The sequence below is a fragment of the Triticum urartu genome, chromosome 1 (genome assembly GCF_003073215.2).
Source record: "Triticum urartu cultivar G1812 chromosome 1, Tu2.1, whole genome shotgun sequence".
Lineage (NCBI taxonomy): Eukaryota > Viridiplantae > Streptophyta > Magnoliopsida > Poales > Poaceae > Triticum > Triticum urartu.
Window position 1 is genome coordinate 427,716,729 of NC_053022.1, and position 15,072 is coordinate 427,731,800.

Genomic DNA, 15,072 nt, shown 5'->3' on the forward strand with positions numbered 1-15,072 from the left:
CCAAAGTCCATACTTTGTTCTGATATATGGGTCCTATTTCAGATTTCATGGCTTCTAACCATTTGTCGGAATACGGGCCCACCATCGCTTCTCCATAGCTCGTAGGTTCATTGTTGTCTAACAACATGATATCTAAGACAGGATTACCGTACCACTTAGGAGTAGTACATATCCTTGTCGACCTACGAGGTTCGATAGCAACTTGATCCGAAGCTTCATGATCACTATCATTAACTTCCTATTCAACAGACGTAGGCGCCACAGAAAACATCTTTCTGTGTTGCATCACTCTCTGGTTGAAGTAAAGGTTCGACAACCTCATCAAGTTCTATCTTCCTCCCACTCAATTCTTTCGAGAGAAACTCCTTCTCGAGAAAGGACCCGTTCTTAGCGACAAACAATTTGCTCTCGGATCTGAGATAGAAGGTATACCCTACTGTCACCTTTGGGTATCCTATGAAGATGTGTTTGTCCGCTTTGGGTTCGAGCTTCTCCGGCTGAAGCCTTAAGCATCGCAGCCCCAAACATTAAGAAACGACAACTTTGGTTTCTTGCCAAACCAATGTTCATACGGCGCCGTCTCAACGGACTTAGATGGTGTTCTATCTAAAGTGAATGCAGCTATCTCTAATGCATAACCTCAAAATAATAGCGGTAGATCGGTAAGAGACATCATAGATCGCACCATATCTCATAAGGTTCGATTACGACGTCCGGACACACCATTACCTTGTGGTGTTCCGGGTGGCTTCAACTGCGAAACAATTCCACAAAGTCTTAAGTGATTGCCAAACTCATAACTCAGAAAATCCCCTTTTGATCAGATCGTAGGAACATGATCTTCTTTGTTATGATGATTCTTAACTTCACTCTGAAATCGCTTGAACTTTTCAAACGTTTCAGACTTGTGCTTCATTAGGTAGATATACCTATATCTACTCAAATCGTCAGTGAAGATGAGAAAATAGCGATATCCACCGCACGCTTCAATTCTCATTGGATCACACACATCAGCATGTATGATTTCCAACAAGTCACTTGCCCGTTTCATTGTACCTGAAAGCGGGGTCTTAGTCATCCTGCCCACGAGGCATGGCTCGCATGTGTCAAGCGATTCAAAATCAAGTGACTCCAAACATCCATCGACATGGAGTTTCTTCATGCATCTTACGCCAATATGACCTAAGCGGCAGTGCCACGAGAAAGTGGTACTATCATTATTAACTCTACATCTTTTGGCGTGAACATGTGTATTACCATGACCGACAATGAACCATTCACATAGGGTGCATGACCATGAAAGGTATCGTTCATGTAAACAGAATAACCATTATTCTCTAACTTAAATGAATGACCGTATTGCAATGAACATGATCTAATCATATTCATGCTCAACATAGACACCTGATAACATTTATCTAGGTTCAATACTAATCCCGAAGGCAGATGGAGCGTGCGATGGTGATCTCATCAACTTTGGAAACACTTCCAACACACATCGTCACCTCGCCCTTAGCCAGTCTCCGTTTAGTCCGTAGCTTTTGCTTCAAGTCACCAGTAATAGCAACTGAACCGGTATCCAATACCCAGGTGCTACCAGGAGTACTAGCAAGGTACACATTAATAACACGTATATACTTTGTTGAAGTTGCCAGCCTTCTTATCTACCATGCATTTGGGGTAATTCCGCTACCAGTGACCGTTCCCCTTACAATAGAAGCACTTAGTCTCGGGTTTGGGTTCAACCTTGGGTTCCTTCACTGGAGCGGCAACTGGTTTGCCATCCATGTAGTTTCCCTTATAGCCCTTGCCCTTCTTGAAACCAGTGGTCTTGTTAAACCATCAACACTTGATGCTCCTTCTTAATTTCTACCTTTTATGGTCTTAAGCACCGTGAACAGCTCCGGGATCAACTCCATCCCTTGCATGTCATAGTTCATCATGAAGATCTAGTAGCTTAGTGATAGTGGCTAGAGAACTCTATCAATCACTATCTTATCTAGAAGTTTAACTCCCACTTGATTTAAGTGATTGTAGCACCCAGACATTCTGAGCACATGCTCACTAGCTAAGCTATTCTCCTCCATCTTGTTGGCTAAAGAACTTGTCAGAGGTCTCACACCTCTCAACACGGGCATGAGCCTGAAATCCCAATTTTAGCTCTTGGAACATCTCATATGTCTTATGGCGTTCAAAACGTCATTGAAATCCTGATTCTAAGCCATAAAGTATGGTGCACTAAACTATCAAGTAGTCATCAGGATGTGTCTGTCAAGTGTTCACAACATCCACAGACGACGTTGTAGGGGTTTGCACATCGAGCGGTGCATCAAAGACATAAGCCTTCTGTGTAGCAGTGAGGACACTCCTCGGACTACGGACCTAGTCCGCATCATTGCTTACAATATCTTTCAACTTAATATTTCTCTAGGAACGTATTGAAACAGGGAGCTACAACATGAGCTATTTATCTACAACATATTTGCAAAGACAATTTAGACTATGTTCATGATAATTGAGTTCATCTAATCAAATTATTTAATGAACTCCCACTCAGATAGACATCCCTCTAGTCATCTAAGTGAAACATGATCCGAGTCAACTAGGTCGTGTGCGATCATCACGTGAGACGGACTAGTCAACATCGGTGAACATCTTCATGTTGATCGTATCTTCTATACGACTCATGTTCGACCTTTCGGTCTTCCGTGTTCCGAGGCCATGTCTGTACATACTAGGCTCGTCAAGTCAACCTAAGTGTATTGCGTGTGTAAATCTGGCTTACACCCGTTGTATTCGAACGTTAGAATCTATCACACCGATCATCACGTGGTGCTTCGAAACGACGAACCTTCGCAACGGTGCACAGTTAGGGGGAACACTTTCTTGAAATTATTGCGAGGGATCATCTTATTTAAGCTACCGTCGTTCTAAGCAAATAAGATGTAAAACATGATAAACATCACATGCAATCAAATAGTGACATGATATGGCCAATATCATTTTGCTCCGTTTGATCTCCATCTTCGGGGCTCCATGATCATCGTTGTCACCCATGACACCATGATCTCCATCATCATGATCTCCATCATCGTGTCTTCTTGAAGTTGTCTTGTCATCTATTACTTCTACTACTATGGCTAACGCTTTAGCAATAAAGTAAAGTAATTACATGACGTTTATGTTGACACGCAGGTCATAAATAAATTAAGACAACTCCTATGGTTCCTGCCAGTTGTCATACTCATCGACATGCAAGTCGTGATTCCTATTACAAGAACATGATCAATCTCATACATCACATATATCATTCATCACATCCTTTTGTCCATATCACATCACAAGGCATATGCTGCAAAAACAAGTTAGACGTCCTCTAATTGTTGTTGCAAGTTTTTACGTGGCTGCTATAGGTTTCTAGCAAGAACATTTCTTACCTACGCGAAAACCACAACGTGATATGCCAATTTCTATTTACCCTTCATAAGGACCCTTTTCATCGAATCCGATCCGACTAAAGTGGGAGAGACAGACACCCGCTAGCCACCTTATGCAACTAGTGCATGTCAGTCGATGGAACCAGTCTCACGTAAGAGTACGTGTAAGGTCGGTCCAGGCCGCTTCATCCCACGATGCCGCCGAATCAAGATAAGACTAGTAAACGCAAGTAAATTGACAATATCGACGCCCACAACTGCTTTGTGTTCTACTCATGCATAGAAACTACGCATAGACCTAGCTCATGATGCCACTGTTGGGGATCGTAGCAGAAATTCAAAATTTTCTACGCATCACCAAGATCAATCTATGGAGTAATCTAGCAACGAGGGGAAGGAGAGTGCATCTACATACCCTTGTAGATCGCTAAGCGAAAGCGTTCAAGTCAACGGGGTTGATGGAGTCGTACTCGTCGTGATCCAAATCACCGATGATCCTAGCGCCGAACGGACAGCACCTCCATGTTCAACACACGTACGGTTGGGAGACGTCTCCTCCTTATTGATCCAGCAAGGTGAGAGGAGAAGTTGAGGGAAAACTCCAGCAGCACGACGGCATGGTGGTGATGGAGCTCGTGGTTCTCCGGCAGGGCTTCGCCAAGCACTATGGAGGAGGATGAGGTGTTGGAGGAGGAAGAGGGCTGCGCCAGGGGAAGGGTGCGGCTGCCCTCTCTCTCCCTCACTATATATAGGGGGAAGGGAGGAGGGGGAGGCGCCCTAGGGTTCCCTAGGGGAGGGGCGGCGGCCACAGGGGAAACCCTAGATGGGTTTGGGCGCCCCCACCCCCTAGGAAACTTTCCCCCCAAGCCGGGAGGGGCGGCTGCCCTAGGGGTGGCTCCCCACCTCTCCTGGTTACGTGAGATGGGGTGGGAGGGGCGCTCAGCCCCTTAGTGGGCTGATGTGCCCTCTCCCCTTGGCCCATAAGGCCCCCAACGCTTGTCGGGGCCACCGAAACCCCTTTCGGACACGCTGGTCATCACCTGGTACCCCCGGAACAATTTCGGACTCCAATACCCTTCGTCCAATATACCGATCTTCACCTCCGGACCATTCAGGAGCTCCTCGTCATGTCCGGGATCTCATCCGGGACTCCGAACAACCTTCGGTAACCACATACTATTTCCCATAACAACTCTAGCATCACCGAAGCTTAAGTGTGTAGACCCTACGGGTTCAGGAACCATGCATACATGACCGAGACAACTCTCCGGTAAATAACCAATAGCGGGATCTGGATACCCATGTTAGCTCCCACATGCTCCACGATGATCTCATCGGATGAACCACGATGTCAAGGATTCAATCAATCCCGTATACAATTCCCTTTGTCCATCGGTATTGTACTTGCCCGAGATTCGATCGTCGGTATCCCGATACCTTGTTCAATCTTGTTACCGGCAAGTCTATTTACTCGTTTTGTAACACATCATCCCATGATCAACTCCTTGGTCACATTGTGCACATTATGATGATGTCCTACCGAGTGGGCCCAGAGATACCTCTCCATTTACACGGAGTGACAAATCCCAGTCTTGATTCGTGCCAACCCAACAGACACTTTTGGAGATACCTGTAGTGTACCTTTATAGCCACCCAGTTACGTTGTGACGTTTGGCACACCCAAAGCACTCCTACGGTATCCGGGAGTTGCACAATCTCATGGTCTAAGGAAATGATACTTGACATTAGAAGAGCTTTAGCAAACGAACTACACGATCTTGTGCTAGGCTTAGGATTGGGTCTTGTCCATCACATCATTCTCCTAATGATGTGATCCCGTTATCAACGACATCCAATGTCCATGGTCAGGAAACCGGAACCATCTATTGATCAACGAGCTAGTCAACTAGAGGCTTACTAGGGACATGGTGTTGTCTATGTATCCACACATGTATCTGAGTTTCCTATCAATACAATTCTAGCATGGATAATAAACGATTATCATGAACAATGAAATATAATAATAATAATAACTAATTTATTATTGCCTCTAGGGCATATTTCCAATAGGCAGGCCTCCGAGACCCATCTTCACCTATATGGTGCCATTTGATCTAGAAGAAATCAGAAGGACGGTTTCGGGACGAAATGCCACCGTCTCGAGGCGGAACCTGGGCAGGACCATTCGGACGGCGGCCCAGGTTCCGCCTCGAGGCTGAACCATCCGGGAAACTTCCCTCCGGGAGGGGGATATCGAAGCCATCATCATAACCAACGATCCTATTGAAGGAAATATGCCCTAGAGGCAATAATAAAGTTATTATTTATTTCCTTATATCATGATAAATGTTTATTATTCATGCTAGAATTGTATTAACCGGAAACATAATACATGTGTGAATACATAGACAAACAGAGTGTCACTAGTATGCCTCTACTTGACTAGCTCGTTAATTAAAGATGGTTATGTTTCCTAACCATTAACAAGGAGTTGTTATTTGATTAACGGGATCACATCATTGGGTGAATGATCTGATTGACATGACCCATTCCATTAGCTTAGCACCCGATCGTTTAGTATGTTGCTATTGCTTTCTTCATGACTTATACATGTTCCTATGACTATGAGATTATGCAACTCCCGTTTGCCGGAGGAAAACTTTGTGTGCTACCAAATGTCACAACATAAATGGGTGATTATAAAGGTGCTCTACAGGTGTCTCCAAAGGTACATGTTGGGTTGGCGTATTTCGAGATTAGGATTTGTCACTCTGATTGTCGGAGAGGTATATCTGGGCCCTCTCGGTAATGCACATCACATAAGCCTTGCAAGCATTGCAACTAATGAGTTAGTTGCGAGATGATGTATTACGGAACGAGTAAAGAGACTTGCCGGTAACGAGATTGAACTAGGTATGGGATACCGACGATCGAATCTCGGGCAAGTAACATACCGATGACAAAGGGAACAACGTATGTTGTTATGCGGTCTGACCGATAAAGATCTTCGTAGAATATGTAGGAGCCAATATGAGCATCCATGTTCCGCTATTGGTTATTGACCGGAGACGTGTCTCCGTCATGTCTACATTGTTCTCGAACCCGTAGGGTCCGCACGCTTAAGGTTTCAGTGACAGTTATATTATGAGTTTATGAGTTTTGATGTACCGAAGTTAGTTTGGAGTCCCGGATGTGATCACAGACATAACGAGGAGTCTCGAAATGGTCGAGACATAAAGATTGATATATTGGACGGCTATATTCGGACACCGGAAGTGTTCCGGGTGATTTCGGAGAAAACCGGAGTACCGGAGGGTTACCGGAACCCCCCCCCCCCGGGAGAAGTAATGGGCCATATGGGCCTTAGTGGAGAAAGAGAAGGGCAGCCAAGGTGGGCCGCACGCCTCCTCCCCCCTGGTCCGAATTGGACTAGGAGAGGGGGGCGGCGCCCCCTTTCCTTCTCCTTCCCCACTTCTTTCCCCCTCCTAGTAGGAGTCCTATTCCTACTAGGAGGAGGACTCCTCCTTGGCGCGCCTATAGGGCCGGCCGGCCTCCTCCCCTTGCTCCTTTATATACGGGGGCAGGGGGCACCCCTAGACACACAAGTTGATCCACGTGATCATATTCTTAGCCGTGTGCGGTGCCCCCTTCCACCATAGTCCTCGATAATATTGTAGCGGTGCTTAGGCGAAGCCCTGCGATAGTAGAACATCAAGATTGTCACCACACCGTCGTGTTGACGGAACTCTTCCCCGACACTTTGCTGGATCGGAGTCCGGGGATCGTCATCGAGCTGAACGTGTGCTAGAACTTGGAGGTGCCGTAGTTTCGGTGCTTGATCGGTCGGGCCGTGGAGACGTACGACTACATCAACCAAGTTAACGCTTCCGTTGTCGATCTACAAGGGTACGTAGATCACACTCTCCCCCTCTCGTTGCTATACATCACCATGATCTTGCGTGTGCCTAGGAAATTTTTTGAAATTACTACGAAACCCAACAGTGGCATCCGAGCCTAGGTTTTATATGTTGATGTTATATGCACGAGTAGAACACAAGTGAGTTGTGGGCGATATAAGTCATACTGCTTACCAGCATGTCATACTTTGGTTCGGCGGTATTGTTGGATGAAGCGGCCCGGACCGACATTACACGTACGCTTACGCGAGACCTGTTCTCCTGACGTGCTTTGCACATAGGTGGCTTGCGGGTGACAGTTTCTCCAACTTTAGTTGAACCGAGTGTGGCTACGCCCGGTCCTTGCGAAGGTTAAAACAGCACCAACTTGACAAACTATCGTTGTGGTTTTGATGCGTAAGTAAGATTGGTTCTTGCTTAAGCCCGTAGCAGCCACGTAAAACTTGCAACAACAAAGTAGAGGATGTCTAACTTGTTTTTGCAGGGCATGTTGTGATGTGATATGGTCAAGACATGATGCTAAATTTTATTGTATGAGATGATCATGTTTTGTAACCGAGTTATCGGCAACTGGCAGGAGCCATATGGTTATCGCTTTATTGTATGCAATGCAATCGCGTTGTAATGCTTTACTTTATCACTAAGCGGTAGCAATAGTCGTGGAAGCATAAGATTGGCGAGATGACAACGATGCTACGATGGAGATCAAGGTGTCGCGCCGGTGACAATGGTGATCACAACGGTGCTTCGAAGATGGAGATCACAAGCACAAGATGATGATGGCCATATCATATCACTTATATTGATTGCATGTGATGTTTATCTTTTATGCATCTTATCTTGCTTTGATTGATGGTAGCATTATAAGATGATCTCTCACTAATTATCAAGAAGTGTTCTCCCTGAGTATGCACCGTTGCGAAAGTTCTTCGTGCTGAGACACCACGTGATGATCGGGTGTGATAGGCTCTACGTTCAAATACAACGGGTGCAAAACAGTTGCACACGCGGAATACTCAGGTTATACTTGACGAGCCAAGCATATACAGATATAGCCTCGGAACATGGAGACCGAAAGGTCGAGCGTGAATCATATAGTAGATATGATCAACATAGTGATGTTCACCAATGAAACTACTCCATCTCACGTGATGATCGGACATGGTTTAGTTGATTTGGATCACGTAATCACTTAGAGGATTAGAGGGATGTCTATCTAAGTGGGAGTTCTTTAAGTAAATTAATTGAACCTAAATTTATCATGAAACTTAGTACCTGATAGTATCTTGCTTGTTTATGCTTGATTGTAGATAGATGGCTCATGCTGTTGTTCCGTTGAATTTTAATGCATTCCTTGAGAAAGCAAAGTTGAAAGATGATGGTAGCAATTACACGGACTGGGTCCGTAACTTGAGGATTATCCTCATTGCTGCACAGAAGAATTACGTCCTGGAAGCACCGCTGGGTGCCAGGCCTGCTGCTGGAGCAACACCAGATGTTATGAACGTCTGGCAGAGCAAAGCTGATGACTACTCGATAGTTCAGTGTGCCATGCTTTACGGCTTAGAATCGGGACTTCAACGATGTTTTGAACGTCATGGAGCATATGAGATGTTCCAGGAGTTGAAGTTAATATTTCAAGCAAATGCCCGGATTGAGAGATATGAATTCTCCAATAAGTTCTATAGCTGCAAGATGGAGGAGAACAGTTCTGTCAGTGAGCATATACTCAAAATGTCTGGGTATAATAATCACTTGATTCAATTGGGAGTTAATCTTCCAGATGATTGCGTCATTGACAGAATTCTCCAATAACTGCCACCAAGCTACAAGAGCTTCGCGATGAACTATAATATGCAAGGGATGAATAAGACTATTCCCGAGCTCTTCGCAATGCTGAAAGCTACGGAGGTAGAAATCAAGAAGGAGCATCAAGTGTTGATGGTCAACAAGACCACTAGTTTCAAGAAAAAGGGCAAAGGGAAGAAGAAGGGGAACTTCAAAAAAAACAGCAAGCAAGTTGCTACTCAAGAGAAGAAACCCAAACCTGGACCTAAGCCTGAAACTGAGTGCTTCTACTGCAAGCAGACTGGTCACTGGAAGCGGAACTGCCCCAAGTATTTGGCGGATAAGAAGGATGGCAAGGTGAACAAAGGTATATGTGATATACATGTTATTGATGTGTACCTTACTAATGCTCGCAGTAGCACCTGGGTATTTGATACTGGTTCTGTTGCTAATATTTGCAACTCGAAACAGGGACTACGGATTAAGCGAAGATTGGCTAAGGACGAGGTGACGATGCGCGTGGGAAACGGTTCCAAAGTCGATGTGATCGCAGTCGGCACGCTACCTCTACATCTACCTTCGGGATTAATATTAGACCTAAATAATTGTATTTGGTGCCAGCGTTAAGCATGAACATTATATCTGGATCTTGTTTGATGCGAGACGGTTATTCATTTAAATCTGAGAATAATGGTTGTTCTATTTATATGAGTAATATCTTTTATGGTCATGCACCCTTAAAGAGTGGTCTATTTTTATTGAATCTCGATAGTAGTGACACACATATTCATAGTGTTGAAGCCAAAATATGCAGAGTTGATAATGATAGTGCAACTTATTTGTGGCACTGCCGTTTAGGTCATATCGGTGTAAAGCGCTTGAAGAAACTCCATACTGATGGACTTTTGGAACCACTTGATTATGAATCACTTGGTACTTGCGAACCGTGCCTCATGGGCAAGATGACTAAAACACCGTTCTCTGGTACTATGGAGAGAGCAACAGATTTGTTGGAAATCAAACATACAGATGTATGTGGTCCGATGAATATTGAGGCTCGTGGCGGATATCGTTATTTTCTCACCTTCACAGATGACTTAAGCAGATATGGGTATATCTACTTAATGAAACATAAGTCTGAAACGTTTGAAAAGTTCAAAGAATTTCAGAGTGAAGTTGAAAATCATCGTAACAAGAAAATAAAGTTTCTACGATCTGATCGTGGAGGAGAATATTTGAGTTACGAGTTTGGTGTACATTTGAAACAATGTGGAATAGTTTCGCAACTCACGCCACTCGGAACACCACAGCGCAATGGTGTGTCCGAACGTCGTAATCGTACTTTACTAGATATGGTGCGATCTATGATGTCTCTTACTGATTTACCGCTATCGTTTTGGGGTTATGCTTTGGAGACGGCCGCATTCACGTTAAATAGGGCACCATCAAAATCCGTTGAGACGACGCCTTATGAACTATGGTTTGGCAAGAAACCAAAGTTGTCATTTCTGAAAGTTTGGGGCTGCGATGCTTATGTGAAAAAGCTTCAACCTGATAAGCTCGAACCCAAATCGGAGAAATGTGTCTTCATAGGATATCCAAAGGAGACTATTGGATACACCTTCTATCACAGATCCGAAGGCAAGACTTTTGTTGCTAAGTTCGGAAACTTTCTGGAGAAGGAGTTTCTCTCGAAAGAAGTGAGTGGGAGGAAAGTAGAACTTGACGAGGTAACTGTACCTGCTCCCTTATTGGAAAGTAGTGCATCACAGAAAACTGTTTCAGTGACACCTACACTAGTTAGTGAGGAAGCTAATGATGATGATCATGAAACTTCAGAACAAGATACTACTGAACCTCGTAGATCAACCAGAGTGAGATCCGCGCCAAAGTGGTATGGTAATCCTGTTCTGGAAGTCATGCTACTAGATCATGATGAACCTACGAACTATGAAGAAGCGATGGTGAGCCCAGATTCCGCAAAATGGCTTGAAGCCATGAAATCTGAGATGGGATCCATGTATAAGAACAAAGTATGGACTTTGGTTGACTTGCCCGATGATCGGCAAGCAATTGAGAATAAATGGATCTTCAAGAAGAAGACTGACGCTGACGGTAATATTACTGTCTACAAAGCTCGACTTGTCGCAAAAGGTTTTCAGCAAGTTCAAGGGATTGACTACGATGAGACCTTGTCACCCGTAGCGATGCTTAAGTCTGTCCGGATCATGTTAGCAATTGCTGCATTTTATGATTATGAAATTTGGCAGATGGATGTCAAAACTGCATTCCTGAATGGATTTCTGGAAGAAGAGTTGTATATGATACAACCAGAAGGTTTTGTCGATCCAAAGGGAGCTAACAAAGTGTGCAAGCTCCAGCAATCCATTTATGGACTGGTGCAAGCCTCTTGGAGTTGGAATAAACGCTTTGATAGTGTGATCAAAGCATTTGGTTTTATACAGACTTTTGGAGAAGACTGTATTTACAAGAAAGTGAGTGGGAGATCTGTAGCATTTCTGATATTATATGTGGATGACATATTACTAATTGGAAATGATATAGAATTTCTGGATAGCATAAAGGGATACTTGAATAAGAGTTTTTCAATGAAAGACCTCGGTGAAGCTTCTTACATATTAGGCATTAAGATCTATAGAGATAGATCAAGACGCTTAATTGGACTTTCACAACGCACATACCTTGACAAAGTTTTGAAGAAGTTCAAAATGGATCAAGCAAAGAAAGGGTTCTTGCCTGTGTTACAAGGTGTGAAGTTGAGTAAGACTCAATGCCCGACCACTGAAGAAGATAGAGAGAAAATGAAAGATGTTCCCTATGCTTCAGCCATAGGCTCTATCATGTATGCAATGCTGTGTACCAGACCTGACGTGTGCCTTGCTATAAGTCTAGCAGGGAGGTACCAAAGTGATCTAGGAGTGGATCACTGGACAGTGGTCAAGAACATCCTGAAATACCTGAAAAGGACTAAGGATATGTTTCTCATATATGGAGGTGACAAAGAGCTCATCGTAAAAGGTTACGTTGATGCAAGCTTTGACACTGATCCGGACGATTCTAAATCGCAAACCGGATACGTGTTTACATTAAACAGTGGAGCTGTCAGTTGGTGCAGTTCTAAACAAAGCGTTGTAGCGGGATCTACATGTGAAGCGGAGTACATAGCTGCTTCGGAAGCAGCAAATGAAGGAGTCTGGATGAAGGACTTCATATCCGATCTAGGTGTCATACCTAGTGCATCGGGTCTAATGAAAATCTTTTGTGACAATACTGGTGCAATTGCCTTGGCAAAGGAATCCAGATTTCACAAGAGAACCAAGCACATCAAGAGACGCTTCAATTCCATCCGGGATCTAGTCCAGGTGGGAGACATAGAGATTTGCAAGATACATACGGATCTGAATGTTGCAGACCCGTTGACTAAGCCTCTTCCACGAGCAAAACATGATCAGCACCAAGGCTCCATGGGTGTTAGAATCATTACTGTGTAATCTAGATTATTGACTCTAGTGCAAGTGGGAGACTGAAGGAAATATGCCCTAGAGGCAATAATAAAGTTATTATTTATTTCCTTATATCATGATAAATGTTTATTATTCATGCTAGAATTGTATTAACCGGAAACATAATACATGTGTGAATACATAGACAAACAGAGTGTCACTAGTATGCCTCTACGTGACTAGCTCGTTAATCAAAGATGGTTATGTTTCCTAACCATGAACAAGGAGTTGTTATTTGATTAACGGGATCACATCATTAGTTGAATGATCTGATCGACATGACCCATTCCATTAGCTTAGCACCCGATCGTTTAGTATATTGCTATTGCTTTCTTCATGACTTATACATGTTCCTATGACTATGATATTATGCAACTCCCGTTTGCCAGAGGAACACTTTGTGTGCTACCAAACGTCACAATGTAAATGGGTGATTATAAAGGTGCTCTACAGGTGTCTCCAAAGGTACATGTTGGGTTGGCGTATTTCGAGATTAGGATTTGTCACTCCGATTGTCGGAGAGGTATCTCTGGGCCCTCTCGGTAATGCACATCACATAAGCCTTGCAAGAATTGCAACTAATGAGTTAGTTGCGAGATGATGTATTACGGAACGAGTAAAGAGACTTGCCGGTAACGAGATTGAACTAGGTATGGGATACCGACGATCGAATCTCGGGCAAGTAACATATTGATGACAAAGGGAACAATGTATGTTGTTATGCGGTCTGAACGATAAAGATCTTCGTAGAATATGTAGGAGCCAATATGAGCATCCAGGTTCCGCTATTGGTTATTGACCGGAGACGTGTCTCGGTCATGTCTACATTGTTCTCGAACCCGTAGGGTCCGCACGCTTAAGGTTTCAATGATAGTTATATTATGAGTTTATGAGTTTTGATGTACCGAAGTTAGTTCGGAGTCCCGGATGTGATCACGGACATAACGAGGAGTCTCGAAATGGTCGAGACATAAAGATTGATATATTGGACGGCTATATTCGGACACCGGAAGTGTCCGGGTGATTTCGGAGAAAACCGAAGTACCGGAGGGTTACCGGAACCCCCCCCAGGAGAAGTAATGGGCCATATGGGCCTTAGTGGAGAAAGAGAAGGGCAGCCAGGGTGGGCCGCGCGCCTCCTCCCCCTGGTCCGAATTGGACTAGGAGAGGGGGGGGCGCCCCCTTTCCTTCTCCTTCCCCACTTCCTTCCCCCTCCTAGTAGGAGTCCTACTCCTACTAGGAGGAGGACTCCTCCTTGGCGCGCCTATAGGGCCGGCCGGCCTCCTCCCCTTGCTCCTTTATATATGGGGGCAAGGGGCACCCCTAGACACACAAGTTGATCCACGTGATCATATTCTTAGCCGTGTGCGGTGCCCCCTTCCACCATAGTCCTCGATAATATTGTAGCGGTGCTTAGGCGAAGCCCTGCGACAGTAGAACATCAAGATCGTCACCACGCCGTCGTGTTGAGGGAACTCTTCCCCGACACTTTGCTGGATCGGAGTCCAGGGATCGTCATCGAGCTAAACGTGTGCTAGAACTCGGAGGTGCCGTAGTTTCGGTGCTTGATCGGTCGGGCCGTGGAGATGTACGACTACATCAACCAAGTTAACGCTTCCGTTGTCGATCTAAAAGTGTACGTAGATCACACTCTCCCCCTCTCGTTGCTATACATCACCATGATCTTGCGTGTGCGTAGGAAATTTTTTGAAATTACTACGAAACCCAACACCTATCATCATGGGAGGCCCGATCTTCATCAACATGTTCACCATCACCATCTCATCTCAAACCCTAGTTCATCTCTTATATTCAATCTTTGTGTCAAAACCTCATATTGGTACCTGTGGGTTGCTAGTAGTGTTGATTACATCTTGTAGTTGATGCTAGTTGGTTTATTTGGTCGAAGATTATATGTTCAGATCCTTGATGTTATTCAATACCCCTTTGGTCTTGAGCATGAATATGATTTGTGAGTAGTTACTTTTATTCTCGAGGACATGGGAGAAGTCTTGTCATAAGTAATCATGTGAATTTGGTATTGTTCGATATTTTGATGATATGTATGTTGTTGCTTCCTTTAGTGGTGTCGTGTGAACGTTGACTACATGACACTTCACCATCTTTGGGCCTAAGGGAAGTCAGTGTGGAGTACTCCCTCCGTTCCTAAATATAAGTATTTTTAGACATTTCAAATGGACTACAACATACGGATGTATGTAGACATATTTTAAAGTGTACATTCACTAATTTGCTCCATATGTAGTCACTTGTTGGAATATCTAAAAAGACTTATATTTGGGAACAAAGGTAATAGTTATTAGATGATCGGTTGCTAGAGTGACAAAAGCTTAAACCCTATTTTATGCGATATTCCGTAAGGGGCTGATTTGGATCCATATGTTT